Here is a 23191-nt window from a genome sequence, read left to right as displayed (position 1 = left end):
AAATGCCAAAATACATAGCATAGTGAATCGTACAAAATAATGCTCACAATTTAAAACAGTGGTGGGGGAGGATTAAAGACAAAAAAGAATAACAGAAGAAAAAGAGCTAAAAAGAAAATTCAACATGTGATAATGTATTTATTGTAGGGATACATTGTGGCCAATTGCATGCAGGTAGTTTATAAGGGCTGGCCAGCTTTCCTGATCATTAACTATGTTTTGAAGTCTTGATGAAGAGCTGATCATGATGAAGAGCTGATGTTTTTTGTATTGTTTTTCTCTCTTTCCCTTAAGGCACGGATCTCTTCGGATAATACAAAAACATCCATTTTCTATGTGGTGCTGATCTTTTAGAAATTCTTCTACGATTTGATATGCAGTGACATGAGGTTTCCATAGTCAATTTCCCCATCTTCTGTTATGCTTCTATGTTGTTTTGGGTGTGTGGAAACCCATTCTGCATGCACTCATATATACAGGCCATGAATTGGGTGGAAATAATACTGATGACTGAACAGCAACACAGTTGTGTATCTTCTTACCCTTCCATGCACATAATTATTTCTGAACCATTAGTAGCTTTGCTGGATGTTTCAGGCAAATGAGGCTTTAATTCATTAAAAACTCCTGGAATTTCATCAGCTAGAAGAAATGCCAATGAAGACAAATCACACATTTTTAAACTAATTTTTTTATATTGCTATAATGTGTGGCCAATCCACTCCTCTGAATTTTCTGCCAAACACATTGGGCTGAGTGGAAAAAACAAACATTTTAAGAAAAGGGAGCTTCTTCTTGTTTGTTGTGGATGAGGTGTTACAACACCTTGAAATTCACTTTAGGAAATCTTGATCTTAATTAATTCCAAGTCTGTTATTATGGTTTAGGGAATTCAATGAAAGTATATTTTCTAATGCAAATTTTCAAATAAGCATAAAGTGCTTTGCTTTTCCTGGTAATTCATATGTAAATGACCAGATATTCCAACATTCCAACATATATATATATATATATATATATATATATATATATATATATATGATTTTAAAAAAAACTAGCAAGGACAGTTTTAAAAGTGCCATTGCTATACTTTGGGTCTTGAATGTTCCCCAAAGACACATGTGTTAAAGGCCTGGTTCCAAGCCTGTGGTGCTATAGAGAATTAGAGGAACCTTTAGTAGGTGGGGCTTAGTGGAAAGAAGTTAGGTAGTGGGGCATGCCTTTGAAAGGGACATGAGGACCCCATACTTTCTGTCTCTCTTTGCTTTCTGGCTCCCATGAGGTGACTATGTCTCTCTACCATGAATTCCTATCCTGATGTATTGTGCTGCCAAAGGCCCAACCAAGCAACAGACCAAGTGACTCTACTGTGGATTAGAACCTCTGAAAACATGAGCCAAAATAAACCTTTCTTCCTTTTAGGTTTATTATCTCAGAAAACTGACTAACACAGCCATTCCTAGCCAAAGTGAAGCCCTACACCTGTTTTCCATGTTAGATTTAGTGGTAAGTATAAGTAGTCCATCTTTTTGACAATCAAGTCCTTCACCAAGAATAATTCACCATATAATGTGTTTCATAACACTAGAGGAACATCTCTATCAGTTAATGTAACCTGCTGAACTTTTGAATCTCTGATGAAGGGCAATTTTTTTAAGTCAATCATGCGAAAAAGTAAGACATGATTGAATAATTTGGTATCCTGCTTAGAACTGAAAACGCTATAATCCCTTCCCCAGAATTTTTTTTAACCCCTCATATAACCTTTGACATTTCAATGGGAGTTGTGGGTTTGGGGATTTTGGCTTTCAGGATTTCAACATTCAGAATTTTGATCTTTAAGGATCTTATACTTTGGAAATTTTGTTCTTTGGTGATTTCAACATTTGGGTTATGATCTTTATGATTGTAATATTTTGGAACTAGGAGAAGTATAGGCAATGCAGATTAAAATATCTTAAAATTCAGTCTTCAAATTTCAGATTTTACAACCTTCTCTACATTCTGGTTCGATTTCTTCTCGATTACTCCCAATAGATGCTTCATAGTTTTAACAACGCACGGAAATTTTCTGCTCTGCCTCTACTTCTCTCCATTATAGCAAATAGCCTCACCCCTGACTTGTCTAAGAAACTGGAGGGTTTTAGATTTTTCCTCCTTTCAAAGCTCAGCTTAGACATGCAAGTTACTTGGGCCCTGACCCAGCTTATGGAGGAAGAAGTGACCCTTCTCTCTTTTTCTACTCTTGTCTAACCCTCCTTCCTTCATGACTGGACCTTCATTACTTTGTATTTCTGCCATTCATATCTAGTAAGATGTAGAAATGTCTTTGTAATTTACTATCTTATATTTAACTGGTTATCTTGGAGCTCCTATTTTACTCGAAGTTGTACATGAGATAAAATACAAGCTCCTGTATTGAATAGGTATTTCCTCATGAATGTCCCTAAACACAAACATGTTCAATTGGATCTCTGTATCTGTGGGTTCTGCATCTGCAGACTTAACCAGCTATAGATTGAAAATATTCAGGGGAAAAATTGTGACTGTACTGAACACATACAAGCTTTTTTTTTTCTTGTTGTTATCCCTTAAGCAATATAGTGCACCAACTATTTATATAGTATTTGCATTGTCTTAGGTATTATAAGTAATCTATAGATGATTTAAATTATACAAGAAGAATTTGCACATATTATGTGCAATAGTATATGACCATGTATATATAAGGGACTTAAGCATCCTTTGAGTTTGGTATCTAGTTGGGGAGAGGATTAGGTTTCTGAAACCAATCCATTTTGGTTACTAAAGAATTACCGTAGTGTGTTCCAAACTGTAAACATTACTTTTCCCTACTCTTTTATGATTCTCTGTCTTTGTTAACGAAACAAATCCCCCTCTCCAGATCCTTGAGTCCATCTAGATTTCTTTTTCTTCCAGCTCCTCCACATCCTCCTGATACCAACTCCTCCTACCTCCTCCATGGAAATAGTTTCCCATGTCAGAGTTCTCCCCATTCCTAAAGCTCCTCCTGTAGCTTGGGAGGTGAGTGTATTACCTCCCTCTTACTATGGTGCTGATTTCCCAGTGGCTGCCCTGGCTATGGGTCTTTCATTGCTCTATTTACCCTCTACTCTGCTTCTAGAAGAGTTTTCTAAAATACAAATAGGATCATGTCCTTATTAATTATCCCCAGAAATCTTGTAGGTTAGTCATAGGTAGCTTAAGTAACCCAACTCTGATGTTAGAGTCAGAGACTGACTTCACGTCCAGAGGGTGTGGATCAAGAGTCTGTGCTCTGAGCCACTTCATTAGTTTTCCAGAGAATAAAAAGGTAATTCCACCTAGCTCTGCTCACTGCCTGCTCTCTCTGCCAAGGACCCCCTCAAAGCTCTGTTGGGGTGTTTTGCCTCTACCCAATTTTGCTTACCAGTCAGTTAGAATAAGACAATTTCAAAATAACACATCAAATCCACCAGTTTTATTGACCTCTTTCCTGCCCCAGTCTCTCTCCATAAACACCCAGGAACACTCACTTCAGAATCAGTGTGGCAATTTTTTTTAAAAACTCCTTAATTTGTCAAACCTAAGAGACTCAATGCTACTTTTGAAGGAAAAAGTGTTGAAAACATAAGCACTTTAATAAGATCAATATCTGACTCATTTTTTTCTATTGCAGGTATCACAGATCATTTATTAATCTTTTTTAAAACATACAATAAGAAAAAATGCATTTGTCTATCTCATATTGAGGATCAGAGAGATTAAGTGAGTTGCCCAGGGTCGCACAGATTGTGAGTGAGATGACTGGGATTTGTCCAGGCAGACCAGCACCTGCGTCTACCTTTTAAACTTTGATATGCCACTGTTTTTTCATTATTTATGTAGAACTGTCTTAGAATTTAGCATTGCATACATTTTCAAGATGACTGAATTTATAATAATTTAACCCTTTCTGCTGGAACTATTTCTTTTTAAAAACGTTTTTATTAGTGCATTAGAGTTATACACTATATTAGGATTCATTTTGACATTATCATACATGCACGAAATATAATTTGCTCCATTTCATTCCCCAGTACTTCCTCTCTTTTTCTCTGCCTTTGTTCCCCTTCCTTCTTCTATTTATTTATTATTTTTTGATCAGTGCTTTGGGATATACATAATGATGAAATTCACTGTGGCATATTCATATACATAAATAATATAATTTGGTCAATTTCATTCCGTAGTTCCTCCTTTTCCTGTACCTCTTCCCTCCTCCTTGAACCTCCCGCCTTATTCTAGTGATGTCCCTTCTATTTTCATAGTGTCTCCCTGCTTTTCTTCTGTTGGAACTATTTTTAAAAATACATCACTTGTCTTCCTAACACAGATCTCATACTCCCTGATATCAGAGAGTTAATTAATCTTGTGTTTTGCTTATGTGTTTTTAGTTTATCCTACCCACAGTAACTCTACATTGATAAAGTGGTGACAATTTCTTTTTTCCTGTGTTTTAGGTTTAGCCACTTCTTTTGTCATTGCCGGCTTCTTGCTGGTTTCCATTGCCTGACTTGGACTATATCCTTTTTCTCTCTTAGCAATCAACTACTTCCAGTTTCTATTTGAGGTCCAAATAGAAGTCAAGAGATTTGGAGGAGTGCTCTAGGGTTGTCTCTGTGCACAGGAGAGTGCACGACTTGTGCCATTTATTTCAGTTGCTCAAACATCGTTTAGCATCTTTGCTCATTTTCCTGGCTTGACTGCTCATCCTGGAGCTCACTTCTGGATAAGTGACCATCATATCACGTGTCGAACACAATGTCTTAATAAGATAGATAGGGACTTACCACTGGCTCTTCTCTCTGTTCTATCACATTACTAAAATGCATGCCATTTGTGGCCCCAAAATAAATAAATCAATAAATGGTTCTTCATCTCCTAAAAAAATGTAATTTATGACATCATTTAAATGTCCATTCCCATCATCTGGGAATTGGGCACACGCTGTTTTTCTTTAGCTTAATGTAGAATTTCTCCCCTCTGGTGAATATCCTTGACTGTGCCTGATATAAGAAGGCTCAGGGTAAGATGTTGGTTATTTCTTAGCAAGTATTTTGTTCCCCAGGTGACTTGTGAAGGTGGTGACTAATGCCTTTCCCTATCCTGACACCTAAATCCTTATCTGTGTAACCACTGGATTCTTTTCTTTTTGTCTTCTTTATGGCTAAAATTATCCCAAGCACATTTAGATGGAGGGAGTTTTTGTTCCTGGCTTGTCCTAATGGAAACAGAGGAGTCCTCCGTCTGGGCAGAGTGAGGGCCAAATTGAGCAGGAAGCTAAGCTGCTATTTCAGAACCAGCCAAATTTGGGAGATGGTGGCTGGATGGGAACCAAGGTGCTTGTTTTTAATTGTCATGTCTTTCATGTCGTCTTTGGTATTGGTTGCCTCTGTGACATCCCAAAGGGATATCATCCTCATCAGGGAGAAGTCCCAACCACATACTTCTAGGGAAATTCCACAGGGACACAGTTTCCATTGCTTAGATTTTTTTTTTTTTTTCCATATGAGCACTTGACAAACCTGAGCCAGGTTGCTCATAGTTCAGGGTGGGAGACTGTTGAGTGATGGAAAGTGACATGGTTCTTGGGTTGTAAATACAAAACTCAGAAATGATCATTTATCGATCTCAGACCTGGTGACTATTTTATCCTGCTATCCATAGAACTGAAGAGCTCTCAAGTAGTCTTAGCATATCGAATAATATGTATCCCTTTTAATTTTGAGGTTAGTGAACTTTCAGTTTGAGGCTTCATCAGAGTTTATCAATGACCAAATATTACATAGAACTTAAAAAAGAATTCACATTTCAGTTTTTCAAAACTACCTAGTATGTATCCTTTAATGCCTAAATTTCTCCCATAATGAATAAATAAGTTATCAGATTCATTTTCTAACCAAATATGACAAATTTACTTTCAACCCCATCACCATAATCTTGACAATCATATAATTCAAAACATGATTTTTATAGTTTCCTAGTAGATGAATTATTAATATTCAAGGTAAACTGGGTTACCAGGCAACTTTCTGACCATGACTTTTTAAAGCAACAACAAATGTAAACTGGGATTTCCAGAAATGGCATTGTCATCCAACCTATTACCCATTAACTGTCCCTGGTTTTATGTGTGATAGAACACAGCCATGAAATCTGGACTCTATTTTTGAGGTAGTTATCCAAACACCAGTAATTTCTAAGAATAGCAGTGACCATATATTAATGGCCAATTTATCTCTGCTCACTGCCTGCTTAAAACCTATTCCTCAGTCACCCTGGAGAGATGGGTGGTATTTGAACAACAGGAACTAAAGGTACTTCTGGGTTTAAAAATATATATATATTTATTTATGTTTTATAGCAGTTAATATTGAATAACAAATTTCTTTTCCTCACAAGGCTCTAAAATATATACCTGCCAAATTTCTTCTTTTGTGGTAATATCTGTAAAAGGAATATGTTTGGTTTATTTCTCAGAATGTGGTGATTTTATAAGAGCACTTGGATGAAGAAAGTCTCATTGTCTAGTTAATAAAGAATAAGTGTTTGTTCAAAATATTGCTTTACAATTTGTCCGTCTGTACTTTCTCTTCTTCCTGTCTTTGAGAGTTCTTCTTCTTATTCTTTTACTAACACCCATTCATTTCTCACTTTTCCTCTCATTCCAAAGGAGATTTGTCTCATCCTCAGATATTTTATTCTACTGCCCTCGTTGATTGGCTCATCATCTAAGGTAACCATCATAATGCCTGGTTTGTCCATCCCTCTCTGGCAGAGAGAGAAGCTACATAGTCAGTAAATTACACCTAAGTCTTAGTAGAGGGTGAGGAGAAGCAAGAATTTCTCCATATTGAGATTTCGTGGGCTGCACTGGATCATGGTCCTTCCTGAAAGAGAGACTAAGGAGATGAAGGAAGAAAGAAGAAGTGAAGGATCAAAGAGAGTAACCATGGCCACCATATATGGAGGGCTTAATTTGACATCAGGACTTTCTTAATTTGACATCTTTCTTTCTTAGCTCATGAATTCCCACAGCCATGGAGTCTAAACAACTTGTCCAGTTGGCATGTTGAAGACCCAGAAGTCATAACCATCACTTGAGCCATCTTCTACTTTTCATGGTGCCCAGAGATAAAAGAATGAATGGAGCCCCTGGAGCAGCCTCACTTGCTCTTTCCTTACCATGGTCTCGGTGATGGAGGTGGAGTCAGCCACTCCCCGTATCCCTGGGGATGAAACCAGAATGCAGAGGTCACTGAAGACATCAGGTTCCCAACTGCTCCTTTCTCTGGGGCAGCAAAACACTGTCCTTCCAGGCAGGCCAGCATCCCCATTCCTGGAAGGCATAAACACTCATCTGTGACCATGGCTTCATCACTCACTGCCAACCAGACATGTTTGATAAGCACTTTGGGGAAAAAAGCCATTGTTAATCAGAGTTAATCTGGCTATAATTTTGATGCTTGTGTGTGAGATGGCTGATAATGGTAATAATTACAATAAAAGCAAAAATAGCTACCATTCATGGAGAACAGACCACCATCCAGGAACTCAAAGGTCATTCTAATGACTCTTAACAACAGGGAGATATTGGATCTCCATTTTACAGAAGGAAAAATCAAGTGTCAGAGGAGTTAAGGAAATGCCCAAAGTCAAACTGCAAGGGAGTAGCTGAGACATCATTGAAAGCCCCATCTGTGTGCACCCAGACCACCCACCCTCCATTGGGTCCCAGCTGCTCCTTCCCTCTGCCTGCCAGGTTGGAGCGTAGCCTGGCAAATCTGCCTTGCGTGCCCACTGCCTGCAAGCAATCAAGCTCCCGCCCATGATTACATTGAATAGTTGCAAATCCTCTGTTTGATTCCTTGCTGTATTTGATTGCAAACTATCTTGGCCTCATTGTTGAATATTAATAAACTTTCAGTGGCTACCCATTATCCAGAAAATAGACACCCAAATTGTTTGATTGGAAATTTAAAGGCCTCCACAATCTGACTTCAGCCAGTTTTCCAGGCTCATCCCTCACTACCCTTTAACTAAACCTCTGCTTGAACAGAACAGCTCACTTTCATCATGAAACATACCAGGTGCCCAACTTTTGCTCAGTTCATTCCACCTGTCTTAAAATCTGCTACTTACTTTCCTATTGAATCTAGCTTAGATTTCCCTTCCAAAATCATCTGGAAAATCCAGATGGAAGTATTTGCTTTCACCCTCTACTTTTACAGTAATAGAATCATTTGCCCATTAATTTATAGGACTGAAAAGCAAGTCTTCTGAGGCTCAATGCAGAACTCAAATCATAGCATGTTATTTAACTTTTGTAAATTTGATCCCAATTAGAGAGGAATCTCTTCTACCCCTTTATATCATCTGTGCCGTACAAAATAATTTCATTGATTTGGTACTAACTTCTAGCTATTTGAAAGGATAAAAATGGAAAGAAAGATAAAGAGACGTGATGTCACCCTGAAGAATGAAATTTGACTAGGAAAGAAAAGATCCTTTTGTTCATTTCATGAATTTACATCACATCATTTTCATATTGGTCCATTTTTCTTTATGTATGCAACTAAAAGGGAGGGGATCAAATGTTGGACTAAAGGAATTCCTCTTAATTTCAGTAATTCTAATGAATTTCTTCCCTGGAAAAATATCGTGCATTCAAGAGCAGAAAGGGGCAACTGGAGCCCATGAGGATGAGTGTACACAGGCCAGCTTAACACATCCTGGAGAGTTGTTTCCTCATCTGCTTGTGAATCAGAGGTGGAAAGAGTGGTTCCAGTGCTGGATGGTGCTCATCTTATTTGCCTGGGCCTGTCTTTAATGGTGACTGTGTGATCCAAAAGTTTCTTTCATCTTGTATAAATAATCACAGGTAAGGGGAAGAGCAAACCCATCCAAGAAAAGGTGTAAAATACGTCCTTTCCAAGAGCTATTTGTACGCATCATATTGCTTTCAGCCTCCTCTTCTAGAAAACAAGAGAATAAGAACCTTTATGGACAAGAATGCCAATTATCATCATTACCCAAAGTAACAAATCTTTCATGACTTGGACCAAAGTTGTCAGATAATGAAGACTAAAATTCTATGTTTCATTTTAGTACAAATTACTTTCCTGTCCCCTTTGACAAATGCCTCAATTTTGATCTTAGAGTTGCTTTTAGAATGAACATGTAATTATCTGGTCTTGTTTACAGCAACAAGGTTCAGGTTCTTTACCAGATATTAATAACCACTGTGCTAAGAGCATTCTTCTAGCTCATCCCGCATGCTGAGCTTTGCCCTGATTTTAACCTTGTGAAATTTTCATGGTGCCCAGTCTGTCTCCTACCAACTTTTTATGACTGCATATTCATGATGATAATCATTCTCAAACAAGCTTCCTTTTATTAAACCAAATCATTATGCATTAGAAAGACATCACCTTTTGCTCTGCTAGGGTTAAGAGAGTCTATCAGAATAATATTGAAAAAAATGTGTTAGATTTATTGGGCCTCCCAAGGTTTGACAACTCTGAAAGGGCAAGGCAAAGGGGTCACAGTGCTTCAAGAAGATTATGGCATTGGTGACAATGTCACTTCCGAGGCCAGAAGTGAATAAAATGGAAAATTGACTTCATTCTGAAAAGAAAGCACAGTCTAAGCACCAAAATAATTTCCCCTCAACTACCTGTCTATTTTAGATACAAAATAGGGCGAGTTTTTACTTCAACGTGGTCTCCACCTCAATATTTATAAACCTGCCATCTTAGCTAACATTTACCATGTCATATTCTAGATAGTGTTCAATGTATTAATAATGTAATGTTTCTTCCAAAATTAGGAGGTAGCTACTACTGTTGTCCCCATTTAAAAAATAGACAACTGAGGCACTGAGTGTTCAACAATTCCCCAGGACAGACAGCTGCCACATGGTGGAAAGGGATTTGAATCCAGGCAGTCTGGATCTAGATGCTAAGGGCTTAACTGCTATTTGTGTCCAATTATCCAACCCAGTCTATTGCCAATGTCTAAACCAAGGGATTATTAACAAGGAGAAATTTGTAGTCAAGTTTTACTTCCCTTTGAGCTCAGCTTCCCTATATAGGAACATAGGTTTTAACTGGTCCAGTGTCCCAGAGCCAGAATCTGTACAGTGGCAAATCTAAGATTTCTGTTCTGACCCCACCTTTGAAGAGGCAAAGTTAATTCTCCAAGGAAAGGGGAATGAAAGTTGTTATTTGCTGTTCACCTCACAATAGCCCTATGTGATAGAATTTACCATAGCAATTCCTCTTTTTTCACATAGCAACTCCAAAAATGTAAATTAAATTACCTAAAACCAGATAGTTACGAAGACACAGAAGAGAGGGTGAAGCTCACTTCACCTTATTATTTTCCCTAAGGCAGTAGTGCCTAAAATGTTCTCATGAGTATTATATGAAAGAAGAACCAAAAAAAAAAAAATGGAAGGAATGAGAGAGGCAGGTGGGAATTTACTTTCAAAAATACTTGAGAAATACTTAACCAAAATTTTGAAGATTTTATAATTACAGGACTTCTCAGAGCTTTTAATATATTAATAATGTACATTATAAGGATGCAATATAAAGAATTTATTTCATTCCAAATTTGCTTTGTTGTTGTTGTTGTTGTTGTTGTTGCAAGACATCTCAATCTCATGGAACAATATTCTATAAATATGTATTTTGAGAAATGCTACTCTGTAAACTTGAAGAACTTTAGACAAAATACATGGTCCAGAAAATGCTTCTATTTAATTATAGTCTTTAGGACAAGAGTATACAGAATGGGAGACTCAACTTAATTGACTTCACAGTTTCATCGTAAGGATTGGGTCAGAACCACAAAAAACATACGGAGCAAGGGTTGTCTGAAGCAAAGGCAGCTTTAGGACAGACAGATATTTAAACTTTACTTAATTTGTACCTAACATTGTGAACTTGACATTTCTTTCTCACTCTTATTAATTATTTGCATATGTGTATGTGTGGGGGACTTTAGACACAAATATTCAACTACATTTTTGACTATTCAATGACATAAATTGTGTCCTATGTTATTTTCTGGTATGTGTTTACCACATTGCTTCTCTGTCCAGAGTAAACATTGTGTGTATGTGTGTGTGTGTGTGTGTGTGTGTGTGTGTATAATTTATATATAAAACTATATATACAATTTCAGCAAGGCATTTACTTTTTAAATAAATGAATCCACAGAATAATAAAACTGCAGCAATTTACTATCTTTTGCATTTTTGTGAGTAAATAAGATGATACATGTAAATGTTTTTTGCCATTATTATTATTTATACCATAAGTATGCTAATGTGCATCCAAGTTATTTCAAATTTAAGATTATAGGGAGTTTCTATCACCAATCATAATTCAGAAGCACCCATTAAAGTTCCCTGAGAACTCTTTGGCCACCAAGCCTTGTTGAAACTCTCCACAACATGGAATGGGTCTGATACTTGCACGTGGCTTCTCCATACCAGTTGGGAACCCTAAGCCAGTCTAGATCCACATTTAGCCCATCACTAGACTTCTTGATCTGTTTTTTCCCTTCATTCACTGCTTTGTTCTTCTTATGGGCACGTCTGGTCTTCCCATTTTGATTCCAAGCTCCTCTGAATACAAAGAATATGAAATATTATCTTGGTATCTCTCTTTTCTAGTTATTTATTGCTGTGTAACAACTTGAGCCCCAATTTAGCAGTTTAAAACAGCAGTCATTTCATCAGTCACCATAGTTTCTGTAATTTGGGGAGAGCTTGGTGGAGAAACTCTTAGGGTCTGGCCTGTGGCTGCAGTCAGATGCGGGCTGGAGCTAGGACTGTGGGGGTGAGAACTGGAGCAGCTGAGGACTACTGAAATCTACCAATATTCACGGAGTCCCAGGAATTCTTTTGTACTCTCCCCACAGGGCTAATTTGGGCTGCATCTCAGCAGGGCTGCCTTAGTGCCACAAAACTGATTGATCCAATGGCAGCTAAAAATTGCAAGAGAGAAATAAGGAAACAAGGTATACCCTATCATGGCCTAGCCTCAGAAGCTTCAGTGCACTACTTCTACCCAACTCTGTTGATCACTAGAGTCACAAAAGTGACCCAATTTCAAGAGGGAGGGAATACAGACCATTCTTCTCGGTAGTAATGTTAAATCTCGATTTTAAGAAGAGCATGTGGGATGGGAGTTTATTTTATAGTTGACTGGAAAATGCAATCTGCTATGCAATCAGAATTTTTGACATGATGCTTTGTAAAAGGTACAAAGTTTCATCAAACATTTACCTGCACAGTAAATGTTTGTCAAATAGCAAAATAAAAGCAATCTGCTTTAAAAGTGTTGATGTTAAAGACCAACCCAATGAACTTAAAAATTGTAAAAAAGTAACAGTTAAAAAGGCCTTACTACAGCCTCTGATGCACCTCCTGATACTTGCCTACTCTATGAGTACTCAGGTGATTTCAAAAGAATCAAGAGAGATATCATTAACTCTGATTGGCCTTGTTAACCCCTGTCTCTGTAGGCTGGCACTAGGGAGTGTTATTTGCATTATTTATAGGGAAATCTGTGTATCTTTTTCTACTTGATCTGTTTGCGGTAGATGTTGAGAATAAGCTCTTCTCTATCCTTAATCAGCTCCTCAAACATTTTCCAAAGTCCTGCAGACCATGTTAATAGATAGCTCACATGTGTAAATCGTGACATTCACCAGTTCTGGAAATAAGGAGAACCAAATACTTCTGCTGAGATGGATTTATTACTGCAGTGCATTCCCACTTTGAGGAAAAGATAGAGAGCAGTGCTGTCTATGCAACTAGATGGAAGAAAGCACTCAAAGAAATCTTTAAACAAAAGCCTCCCACTCAAAACAGAATAGAGTTACAAGATAGAGTCACTAGAGTCATGAGATATAATTTTTTTTTTCAATAGAAGAGTCTTAGATCTCCTCAGCAAACCATCTCAGATAAAGAAAAGGAAATTAAGTCATTTGATGTGACTAAATTTGCATTGTAAATTAGTGCTGCTTTGTTTAATGTTGTCTATAAGATCTATTGATAAGCAAAACAATTAAAGGTTAAAAAAAGCCAAAAATCAAAAAAGAAAATTTTGTGAAAATTGTGTCAAAATTTTTTCCTTGATTTTTTTTTCAGCTAGTTTTGTTTCAAATAGATCTCAATGGTATTCTAAACTAATATTTTGAAACTCGTCTATGAAAATAAGCATTAAATAAGAAATGGGCTCTGTGAACTATGCTGAGATAAAAATAAATATTAACAGGTGTTTTTACCATGACACTCCTCAGTGCCTTTAATAAGCTCACATTTACTGTGACTATTTAAAGGAAACATTTCTCAGTTGTGCCCTGCCAGGGTTTGACTGGTTTGTCCCCCAACACAAGGGTGCTTAACCACTGAATCGGTCTTCGGTGCAGCAATATAAGAGGTGGTAGAACTTTTAAGAGGTGGGGCCTCGTGAGAGGTGGTAACGTTAGTGGGGGCACTGCTCTCAGGAGGGATTAATATAGTTTGGGTGGGGCCCTAATTAGTACTACAAGAGTGGGCTTTATAAATTACTCTCTGGCTTCCTTTCTTATCTTGCAATCTGTACTTCTTGTATGTGCTCTCATCATGTTGCCATCCATGATGAGGCCCTGATCAGAGGCCAAACACATGTGGCTGCTCCCTTTGGGATTTTTACCCTCCAAAATTATAAGCAAAAGAAACCGATTCTCTTTGTAAAGTATGCCTTAAGTATTGTGTAACAGTAATGAAAAATGGACTGATAACAGAAAATTGGTGCCAAGGAGACTGTTGCTATAATAATACCTGAAATTGTAGAAGCAACTTTGGAACTATGTTATCAACAGAGGTTGGAAAAATTTGGAGGACCAGGGCTAGAAGAAACTCAGCATGATGTAAGCAGTGTTTTGGGTGGTTCTGGTCAGGGTGTAGAAGATGAAGAGATGATAGAAATGGAGATCCTATTGGAGATTGAAGAAAAGGCTTTCCCTGTTTTAAGTAGCAAAGGATTTGGTTGCATTTAGGTCCAACCAAATTTAAAAATGGTGACCTAGGATATTTGAGAAAGAAATTTCTGAGCAGTGAAAATTCAGCTGTCCCTTGGCCATTATTGACCAATTTCAGTGAGATTTACAGTAAAACTTGGGTGCAAAAGGAAACAGCATACGATTTGTAAAAATCTCAACCTGGCCACGGAAGAGGCAAAAAAGCACATAGAGTATGGCCAAAGGATTACTCCTTGAGTAGGTTAACATGAATGCTAATCATTAGAAAGACTGGAAAAATTCTTTGGCCATCCTTCCCATCATAGACCCAGAGGCCTAGAAAGAGACTTGTTTCAGGGAATAGCCCTTAGGCATTCTCTATGGGTTAGGTGCCCAGAGCTGCCTCTGGAGTCTGTTACTAGCCTTCTGGCAAAGTGGCCACTGCAACTGTGGGACAAGCAAGCCCAGGCCCAGCTCATGCCAGTTGCAGGCCTTGGTGACATTCATGTCATACTGATTCTGCAGGTGTGCAGAGCTATGGGTCCATGGAAGGGAAGCTTCCACCAAAATTTCAAAGGAAAGTCTGGAAACTCAAATGGAGCTTGACTACAGGGCTGGAGTTGCCACAGATAACCCTTCAGTGGGGTGATACCTGGAGGAACTGTGTGAGTAGATCTGTACCTGGCCACCAGAAAGGTAGAGGAACCAACAGCATGCAACACCAGCCTTAGAAAGCTATAGATATCAGCTGGGTGCTGTGGTGCATGCCTAAAATACCAGAGGCTCAGTAGGCTGAGGTAGGAGGACCACAAGTTAGAGACCAGCCTCAGCAACTTAATGTGACCTTGTCTCAAAACCAAAAGAGAGCGTGAAATGTAGCTTAGTGGTAAAGCACACCTGTATTCCATCCCCGGTAACAAAACTAAAAGAGAGAGAGAGAGAGAGAGAGAGAGAGAGAGAGAGAGAAAGGGGGAGAGGGAGAAGGGGATGGAGGATAATGGGAGGGAAGGAGGAAGAGGGAGAGAAGAAAGAAAGAAAATGAGCTACAGATGTCAGAACGCCATCTAAAACAACAGTCAGATGGGCTGCAACCATAAAAGCTATGGGCAGGGCTGCCCAAGGTCTTGGGGGCCCAAGTGTGCTACACTGTGTACAGGATGCTGAACTCTGAGCTTTAGGATGTAATATCTGCCTTGCTAAGTCTTAGTCTTGCCTTGGGCTGGTTACTCCTTTCTATTTCCCTATTTCTCTTTTTTTTTTTGGATTGGAAATTTTTATCCTATTCCTGTGCTTCCATTGTATCTTAGATATTGATAACTTGTTTATTTTATTTTATTTATTTATTTTTATTCTACAGCCTCACAATAGGAAAGAGGTTGCCATTGAAACTTTAGACTTGGACTTCTGAGTATAATGAGGTAAGACCTCAGGACTATGGGGGGTGGGATGATTGTTTTTGTCTGTGAGAAGGACATGAATCTTGGGGCCCAGGGGAAGAACCATGACTTGTATGTGTTTTTTCCCACAAGGGTTCATGAGTTGGAATCTTGGTCCCCAGTGGGGCAATGTTAAGAGGTGGTGGAACTTCAAAGAGGTGGAGCCTAGGGGGAGGTGTTTAGGTCATTGGAGGTATCGCCCATTAGAAGGCACTAATGTAGTTCCCTGGAACCCCAATTAGTGCCCATAGAGTGTGTTGTTATAAAAGAACAAGTCTGACCCCTGGAATCACTCTCTGGCCTCCTGTTTCATCATGTGATCCTTCTCCTATGTACTCCACTGTGAGATCATCCAAGGCCCTCACCATAGCAGAGCAGAGGCTGGTAACACGTTCTTGAACCTTCAGAACTGTGAAGCAGATAACTTTCTTTTCTTATACATTTTTGCGGCCACAGATATTTTGTCATTAGTAGAAAACTGAGTTAATACACACCCCTTTGTTCAAAAGCATTTCTCAAGTCTGGTATATTATAGATGTTGCTTCAAGAAACACTGAAATATCCCTCCTCAGAAGGCTATCATCTAGAAATGTTTCCGTTTTTAGGAGTGCCTTTGCCAAAAAGGGAGACCAACAGCTGTGGGAGGGATTTCTAGGATCAAGAGATGCTTGAGCAGCCATTGGTCCACATCTCTTTCAGATGATATTTTGCCTATTTTTTCATTTATGAATATGATAAATGAAATAGTCAACTAAAACTGTAATCTTTCCGGGGTCTGAACAGGATCTGAGCACACCTCCTTAGCCTTGAGTAATGAGGGTGTGTGGAACTGGCGTCACACGTAGTGCCAAGCAGGGCTGGGCAAGGAAGTGCAGCTCTGGGATTGGGTGTCACTCAGTGGGACTGGGCTACACCCCCCTATTTATTGTAACACAATCCCTTGCCTTACTTTGGTGGGATATTCTATCGAATATCTTCCCCTAATAAGTACCAGGGTCTGGGTGTGCTTGCTCTCTTGCCTCTTGCCTCCCTTGCTCCTCTTTCCCTCCAGCATGGGAGCTGACACCTGAGGTCTCAGAGCCACCCCTGACCCTCCAAAAAAGGTGTTTTGTGTTTGTGTGGTCTTTTGGTTGCCAGCCCAATTCACACAGAGTGACCCTGAATCTGTCACCCCGGCAGGACATGGGCGATAGTAATCCTGAATTAGATGAGGGTTATTTGTGAAAATACACATATTCTATAGCTTAGTGTTGTAATAACTGGAGAATTTTTTCATAAACCATTTAGAGGAGTTTCAACCACGGAGTTTAAATTCCTCTTGTGTTTCTGAGTTGCAACAGTTAGTAACTTCACTCAAGCAAAATGGAGAACTACCAGACTCTTAGCCAAACAAGATTTACATTCAAAATAACTACAGAGATCTGCATGTAGAAACTTAGCATTTTGCTATAAAGCAAATTTGAGCCGCCAAAGCTGTGAGACTACAGCATGAGCAGATTACATAACTAGAGGATAAGCTTGGTGAACCCTCAGGTATCTGCAAATCAATATAGCCCTTTAATTGTTATTAATTTTATATATAACTTATATGTAGTTTGTAGGAATAAATAAATCAGCTATGGTTGTATTCAACAGTAAGTAGCAAAGATCTTGACAATCATGGATTAGTTAAGTACAATTGTCATATTTGCTCATATAACAGAGACTGGAGGTAGCAACTTGGAGCCAATGTAGTGTTTTAAGGATTCCTTGAGGAATTTAGTTTCTTTTCTTGTCACAACATATCTCTGCCTCTACTTTGGGTTAAGTAGTTTCCCTTGGTCACAAGATGGCTGCTGGACCCATGGACATTATAACCAGGCAAGCCAATAGAGAAAGAACAAAGGCACATGCCATTTAAATTTATTTCTTTTTTTTTCAATTCAGAAAATCTGTATTTTTCTTTTCCTTAAATAATTTTTTTTAGTTGTAGGTGGACACACAATATCTTTATTTCATTTTTATGTGGTGCTGAGGATCGAACCCATGGCCTCACATGTGCTAGGTGAGCACTCTACCACTGAGCCACAATCCTAATCCTAAAATCTGTATTTTTCTTAAAAGTCCTATTTTAGATTTCATTTTTCATCTTACCGCTCAGTTATGTAACCACTGCTGTCTATAAGATAACCTAAAACATCAGGTATCTTATTTTTTAAAGCTGGGGACATTGCTGTGACCAATAATAAAAATAATAATAGGTGTTTGGCAGAATCTCTTTCTGGTTTGATGGAAGGCTGTGATTGCTCAGACCTTCCTTCAACATTCACAGTAACTCTCATGTGATCACTGTTCCCATGAGACAGCGGAGAGCATCTCCATGTGCACACCTCATGTGTTCCCAGCACGATGCTCTCACTTGCACCTATACTTTCTGTTGTGGTGGATCAGACCCCTTCTAACAATGTGTATTTTGTAAAGCTTGGGGCCAGGACTTACAGGGATGCTCTTTTCAGCATGTTTCCCTGGTAATTCTAAAAGTAGATTCTCAGGAAGTCTTTCTGTGTGTTTCCACGAACCCAAATAATTAGCTTGCAATCATTTAAAACCTGCCTTGCTTGTCAGTGCTGTGCTAGAGACTATATTGAGGTTAAAAAGGAAATGGAATAACAGCCAGCACTTCCTCCCTCCTCCCACCCTTCTGTCGCCACCCCACGACTCCTGATGCTTCTGTGCTCTCAATTCTGGCTCTGCAGCTGTTTCTCCAGGGACAAGAACATTAAGGAAAATGCCAGAGGTGTATGGTGGGGAAGGATAAGGAGGGGGTGGGCAAAAGTTACTGTTTCCTTCTTTAATCATCACCGAATATCTCAAAAGATACTGCCATTTTTTCTCTATCTTGAAATCCTAGCACGATGTCATCAATGTTTAGTGTGATTGACATTTCTCTTTGATGTGCTTTTAAGGAGAAGAAAGCGTAAGTTATCTTTCATTTTTAAGTGTCTTTCCTGCTTTTAACACTTCCTTTATCCACTCTTTAGGAAAAGGGAGGGAGACAAGTGCATGGGAAATCATGTAAGGAAATAATGTGAATTCTAGAAAGAGCTCAACACTAACTTACTAGAGGAAGGTACTTGGGAAAATTACACATAAACTCTCTAGTTTCTTGTACTAGTCATCTACGTATTCATTACCCTGAAACTTAGTGGCTTAAATAGCAAACATAAATGACCTGAGGGTTTCTGTGCATCAAGAATCAAGGTGAGACTCATCTAGGTATCTCTGGCTCAAGGCCTTTCTGGAAGATATGTTCAAGGTATTGGCCCGGGCTGTGGTATCACCTGAAGGCTTGCCTGGGGGAAGATCTGCTTCCAAGCTCTCTCCCGTGGTTGATCTCAGGATTCAGTTTCTTGGGACATGTTGGTATAAGGGTCTCAGTGATTTTCTGACTTTCCTCCTTCATTCTCCTTCTTGGGCACCAACATGGGAGCTTGTTGTCCCCCAGAACAAAGGTTCAGAGAGATACAGAGTGACAGTGAGAAAAATCAGCCACTGCCGCAGTCCGGCTGCAGCAAAATAACCCGGGGGAGGGGGGGGTGACGAACAACTTGTGTATATTGATACAGCAGGAGTAGGAGCCGTTTATTGTAGGACAACAGAGGTATTTATACATTCCACGCAGCTTATCTTAATTAACATAAACTAGATACAGCAGTCAACCAATAAGAAATCTCCACACTTAATGGCTCGCTGGCGCCACCTCACAAACCACTCCCCCTGGCAAAATACCAGGCACCATCCTGACTTGTTTACAGACTCTAACAAGCCACAGTCTTTCTGTAAACTGATCTTGGAAGTGGCATCCCAGTATCTTTATCCTGTTCTCTCTGACAGAAGGCAGTCAGTAGGTCTAGCTTATATCCAAGGGGGAAGGGATTTCACACAAGCATGAACTCCAGGAGGCAGGAATCTTTGGGAGACATCTTAGGAGTGGCTCCCTTCGACCTCAGTCCCCTTTGATCCTACCAGCTCTGGAAACTAGTAATTCATGGTTTCAAGAATACGCTTCAAGTCAGCCCTGGACTATGAGTTTATGAAGCCAGGAACTGTTTCTTTACCCAAACATCCTCAGCACCAGCACAGGACCTGGCCCACAGTAGGTGCTTATGGATTTCATTCATTCGACAAACACTTATTAATCACCTAATATGTGTCATGTCATGGACTGGGTGATAGAGACATGCTGTCTGCAACCCGCGTAGACAGCTAAACTAGAGGTTGCTTGAGTGAAAGTCCTAAGGCATCAGAATAAAAAACAAGACACACAGTTCACCTTTAAATCAAGCTCCTGGAAGGCTCCTTTGCCCTCGGCCTCAAGCTCCGCAAATGGGAGAGTGAGGAATCTTAAGAGAGGCTAGCGAGAGATCAAGCACATTTCGGAGTGAACTTTTATAGGGGGGACTCTAGATTCTTTAGAAATTTACATCCAATGAAGGTCAAGGGGACAGGGTTACAAGGACAGGTGAGATAACTCAATCCCTGGGGATGTGAGAAGGCACACCCATGCACGAAGACACATTTGCGTTTTCTCAACCCTAAAGATTGGGGCTACTGTCTTTGGTTACCTAAGCAACCAGATCACAGGGTGACCGACTGTGCCACACTGATCAAAAGGGGAGGCAAACGCTGGTCACATGCTATGTTGGCCTCCCACAGGGACATACTGTAATCAAGATAGATGTTAAGTTTCATTCTGGCAAGGAAAGACATTCAACAAATGAGCAAACCGATAGATGAATAAGATATTATCACACAGAGAGAAGAAATCAATGTATCAAACTGGGAAAAAGTACTTATCACCTATATTATACACATTGTTTTAACAATCTTCCTTGAGGAGTTATAACAAATCAGATAAATATGCCAACATATTTGTTTTCAGTAAAAATTTGAGAGGAACAAAATAGGTTCAGTGTCACAAGTTGTCTAAGATCTGGAGATTAAAACATAATTAAAGCACAACTTAATTATTCTTTTAAAATTGCTGTTGTCGTTTTTTAGTAATAATAGCCAGAGTTATCTGGGGAAACTGAGCTTTCTCACAGAAGGAAGCAAATGTTGCTTTTGCTTTTCTGGAGGGCCCTGTGACAAGATATGTCCACATCCTAGAATGAGGGCATAGCTTTCTTGTATCCATATGACCACAGCATAAGAGTGTAGTGGTGAAATGAGCCTTCCTGGGAAGATGGAGGTGCAGGATGGGTCAGCCAAGTTCTCCAAGAGGAGAGGACTTCTGAGCTGAGCAGGAATTAATATGGCCCTACAGGGTCTGAGATGTGAAGTGCTGAAGGCAAAAATGAAAAGGTAGTGTCTTTCTGGATAAAGAAGCATCATGCACTAAGACATAGAGTCTAGGGATGTGAGAAAGTGTGGGAAAGTCAGGGAGAGGGAGGATCTGGACAATGCCCCATATTCTTTTTGTCAGCTGGTTGGTGACAAAGTCATTGCCAAGAGACGAAAACAGGGAACACTCCTGCCTTGCTCATGTAGGAAAATCAGGGGGCTCCAAGACCTTTTGTGGCCACCGAATGAAGTAAATAACCTGGAGATCCATCTCTCCCACCCACTCCTCTTCAGTGCATTTCTTTAATCAGAGCCTCAGATATTGGAAGAGATCCTGGTGTCTATCCTCCATCTTCTGAATTATATTGAAATATCAATGCCAAAATAGGACCATGAAAACAGCCATGTTTTTTGCATGTTAACACTTAACAAATTAGTACTTTTATTGTATGCACACATGTATATACATATTTTGATGACTGTGTACAACATGTTTGAGGTCACGAGAGTCAGACCCCAAAGGGCTTACCTGCCTGCCTCCTCCAGAGCCTGGCAACCCATGTCACCTCCAGGCCAGCTTCTGCTCTCAAGGGCAAGTGTCCTTCATTTCCCTATTAGGAAAGAGTGTTTCCCTGGTGGCATTAAGAAAAGAGCCACAGGTTGCCTCTTTTTTCCTTCCTCCTTCTCCCATGCATGTGCTGAGAGATTCAAGTGTCATCAGGCAGGCAAAGAAGTATGTCTGATGTCATCTTTTAAAGAAATGAAATGAATTTAGCTGCTTACTGGCTAGAGTCTGTTAATTTTTTCTTTGATCTTGACCTGATAGCAGTTTTGTAATGTTTTATAGGACAATTTGGACTCCTTGGAGATTTTTGTATATATATATATATATATATATATATATATATATATATATATATATATATATATTCATTATTCCAGGGATTGAATTAAAGGGTGCTTAACCACTGAACCATATCCCCATCCCTTTTTATTTTTTATTTTGTGAGAGGGCCTTCCTAAGCTGCTGAGGCTGGCCTCAAACTTGCCATCCTCCTACCTCAGTCTCCTGAGCCACTGGGATTACAAGTGTGCACCACTACACCCAGCTGAGAAACTATATATGTTTATTGTCTTTTTTTTAAATTGGTAAATCTGACTAAACATGGAATTATCTTTGTTCTAGAATAAACTCATTTATTTTAGAACTAAAACTTCATTTATTTTAGTGCTATGTTCTGAATGTGTTCTCCAAAATTTCTATGCTGAAACTTCATCGCCAATGTCATGATATTAAGAGGTGAAGAGATGCTTAAGCCCCTTACTGGAATTAGGGTCCTCATAAAAGAGCTTGAGAAGGTGGGTTTACTTCCTTGTTCTTACACCTTGTGAGAACACAATGATCCTCCCCTCTGGAAAATGCAGTAACAAAGTGCCATCTTGGAAGCAGAAGAGCAGCCCTCACCAGCTGTGCAGCCTGTCACCATGACTGTGAACTTCTCAGCCTCCAGAACCGTGAGAAATAAATCCCCATTGTTCATGATTTACTAAGTCTGTAGAATTTTTTATGGCTGCACAAGTGGACGAAGACAAATAGTAATAGGAGTTCTCAGGCTTTCTACTTATTCTTGTGTCAGTATTGGTAAGTTGTATTTTTCTACAAATATGTACATTTCATCTAAATTTTCAACTTTTTGGCATAATATTATTTACAATATTCTTATTAGCTTTTAAACAAATGCATGTTCTATAGCAATCATTGATTTTTGCTTCTTAGTATCAACTACTTTTCCTTTTTTCTCTTTTTTTCTTGATCAGTCTCACCAAACAACAAACTTCTTATTTTACTGTCATTTCTAGTATATATTTATTTTCTACTTATTTTACTTACCCTTATCGTACTTTCTTTCTTTATTTTATTCTGTTATTACTTGAGAAGGATGGTTAACTCATTTCTTGTAGGGCTTTTTTATTTTCCTATAATGTCATTTTAGGCTATGTGGTTTTTTTTAATTACTGCTTTAACTACATTCCACAAATTTTAGTGCATAATATTATTTGGATCAAAATATTTTTTAATTTTTATCATGATTTACTTTTTACTTATAGGCTGTTTATAACTGCATTTCTTAATTTCCAAACATAAAAGAAATTTATATTTTTTATTGATTCTTCAGCACAACTTTACTAACTCTACTCATTTCAATCTTGTAATGTAAAGTATGAAATCAATTTTGTCAATCATCTATGTGTTCAGCAGTTGTTTAAATATGTCCAATAGGTTAAGTTTGTTAATAATGTCTTCAAATCTACACTTAAAAAATTTTAATTTGTTTATTTTATACACACACACACACACACACACGTGTGTG

At 38.8% G+C, this 23191-nt stretch overlaps 1 long non-coding RNA gene across 1 annotated transcript in view; it reads right to left on the bottom strand.

The window, feature by feature from the left end:
• Positions 1-1032: 1032 nt before the first annotated feature.
• LOC308657528 overlaps positions 1033-23191 on the bottom strand; it is a 29423-nt gene continuing 7264 nt past the window's right edge. Inside the window, exon 3 of the long non-coding RNA XR_014023955.1 lies at positions 1033-7381. This is a non-coding gene — a long non-coding RNA (uncharacterized lncRNA). The remainder of the gene's footprint in view (positions 7382-23191) is intronic.

Source organism: Spermophilus citellus, assembly GCF_964194105.1.
Source record: "Spermophilus citellus genome assembly, chromosome: 10".
Taxonomy (NCBI): domain Eukaryota; kingdom Metazoa; phylum Chordata; class Mammalia; order Rodentia; family Sciuridae; genus Spermophilus; species Spermophilus citellus.
The sequence above is the reverse complement of the archived record's forward strand: the minus strand, read 5'-3'. Positions and strand labels throughout refer to the sequence as shown.